This window comes from Triticum aestivum, chromosome 4A (assembly GCF_018294505.1).
Source record: "Triticum aestivum cultivar Chinese Spring chromosome 4A, IWGSC CS RefSeq v2.1, whole genome shotgun sequence".
NCBI classification, from domain to species: Eukaryota; Viridiplantae; Streptophyta; class Magnoliopsida; order Poales; family Poaceae; genus Triticum; species Triticum aestivum.
The window spans coordinates 344,312,648-344,315,454 of record NC_057803.1 but is presented as its reverse complement, the minus strand read 5'-3'; positions in this window follow the sequence as shown (position 1 = coordinate 344,315,454).

The following is a 2,807-nucleotide window of genomic DNA, read 5'->3' as shown; positions in this document are numbered from 1 at the left end:
GGCTGCGGCATCCGGCGGCGGCGGCGGCAGGCGGCGCGGGCGGCATAGGGTTGCGGTGGCAGTGTGGGGCTCCACGGGGGCTCCGGCAGGTTATAAAGGGGGTGGCGGCCAACTTGGGGAAGGGGGCAGCCTCGGGAGGCGTGTCCTCCCCAGACACGGCGGCGGTGGCGATCGGGACTCCGGTCCCGATTCGGTCTTGCGGCAGGCGACGGCGGCTGGGCCGGCTTGGCTGGGCCTTCGGCCTAGTCGGCGCGCGGGGCTCTTTTAAAAAAAACAATATCGGTGTGACTAAAAAAAATTCTAAAGAAATAAATAAAAATCTAAAAATGCCAAAACGAATTTTCACCGTCTAAATAAAATATTTAGAACAGGATGAACATTTTCTTGGCCCTAAATGCAGTATTTGAAAACGTGCAATTTTTCCTAAATTCAAATTAAATAGCAAATAAAACCAAAATAAAATCTTATTTGATTATTTATTAAATCTTGAATATATCTTTATTTTGGGAAAGTCATTTTATTCCCTCTCTCAAAAATTTTGTAGTAGAAATAATTGAAGATAAAATAAATAAAATCAAATGATCCTATTTTCAAATTTGAGAAAACTCAAATATGAAAATAACGAAATCCCCAACTCTCTCCGAGGGTCCTTGAGTTGCGTGAAATTTTTGGGATCAACCAAAATGTAATAAAATATGATATGCAATGATGATCTATTGTATAACATTCTTAATTGAAAATTTGGGATGTTACACTTGAACAAGCAAAGGAAAAGGAAAAACAAAAACAAGAAAAATTATTTACACGGGAAAGCTCCCAACAAGCAAAAGAAGAACAAGGAAATCTTTTTGGGTTTTCTTTTTAATACTACAACTAATTAAGCTAGGAAGAAAAACCGAAAAGAAGTGGGAAATATTTTTGGATTTTCTCAAAGTTTCTTAAACACACAAGAGGAAGGCGAGAAAATAAATATAGCATGGATAATACAATGAAAAAGTGCAGACACCGACAACTGGAATGAAAATGTGTGAACATGAATATAATGCCGGTGGAAACACGTACGCCCCCAAGCTTAGGCTTTTGGCCTAACTTGGTAATCCCCGTCAGTAGCCTGCATAATGGTCGGAGTGGTAGCTCACAGAGGCTCTGGGTGCAGACGCCTTAGCCTGCCGTGCAGCCACAACAGCTGCATTATGTGCTCAGGCCTCGCTCTCAAGAACATAATATCTCCCCTTGTTTTGAACATCAAAAAGAGCACGCGCGGGCAAAAAGGTATCCACAACGGACCTTTTATTAAACAATGGGTTATAAGTAAAATTATGGGGTTCACCACTAAGGATTTTATCACGTTTCATAGCATCAAAGTCTAAGTACTGCGCGGGTAGGATGGGGTCATAAGGCCAAGGGGAAACACCCAGCTCTCTTGCCACCATAAAAATATCCACTACTAGTGTTGTGTTGCAACCTGCATGCAACAATCGCTCCAAGGTTATAACTTTTGTCACCGGTGAGAGCGGTGCGTATGAGGCTCAAGTCTGGAGCACAAAGTGTACTACAATCCTGTTTGCCTATAATGTGTTTCCCATTAAAAAGCGCAAAGTATTGAATTGAGGGGAAATGAATGCTCTGTATTCTACCTTGCGTCACTCCCCTAGTCACACCATAGCAAAGACTAGTGAAGAATATCTCAAACTCGGATCTTGGTGGTTCATCTAGCGAGCCCCAAAATGGAATTTTGCAGTGGTGAGCAAATCTCTCTAGAGATATGGTAAATGGATTTTCATACAGTTTAAATGACACCCTAGACTCACGAGGATGGAATTTAAATTCTTTAGTAAATGATTCAGTGAGAAATATGTTCATCATATCCATGTACAATTTTCTGAAAATCTTTGGGTCACAAAAATTTGTTAACAAAACTTCACAAGATTGATAGCAACTATTCATAGGGATGTATAGAGGCCATATGTCACACCCTAGCTAGTCATGCATTAGAGTGTTGCATCATGTTTACTCTTTCATCAGAAACTTGAAATGGGGATGACAGAACCCCCAGTCCCCTCTGAAACCAACTAGGGTTACTAAAATAATTTTTCAATGAACCTGAAATGCCCTTCTAAAATGCCCATCATTTTTGTCTTGGTTCAGAACCTCTGCCAAAAGTGGTGCCAATTTTCCTAGGCCATCCTAGGGTTTTGAATTAAATCATAAATATTTGAATTTGGGCATTTAAAATAATATAAAATATTTAAATGCTCAAATATCTCCAAACTAAAATGTTTCATGTTGGAAATAATCCAACTATGGGCCAGGAATAGTTTGGTGATTTTTGAAGTTGCCTAGGTATTTTATTAAATTCAACAAAGTTGCAGATATATTAAATAAAATAGAAACAGAAGAAAAGGGAAAAAACTTACCTGTCGCCCACCAGCCAGCCCACCTGGCCGGCCCAGCCCGGCCACCGCTCCAGCGAGCAGCTTGGCTTGCCAGGCAGGCAGCCAAGGTGCTCGGCGGCGGCACCGCAGCTCGCCACGCAGCTGCTCGCCGCCTCGCCGCCTCCCTCGCCCGGCTAACGCCGTGAACCGGCCTCCCTCTCTCCCCCGAACCCCCCAGACACCCCCTCTCCTCTCCAGCTCCTCCCCCTCGCACGCCCCAGCCATGGCCGACGCCACCGTCGCCGCACCACCGTCGTAGCCGTGCTCCCCGTCGTCTCCACGCCGCGCCACCCTGTCCAGAAGCTCCGCCGTCCTCTACTCCTTCGAGCTAGCCGAGCCCCGAGCGCTCGCGTGCCTCGAAGCCGCCGCACC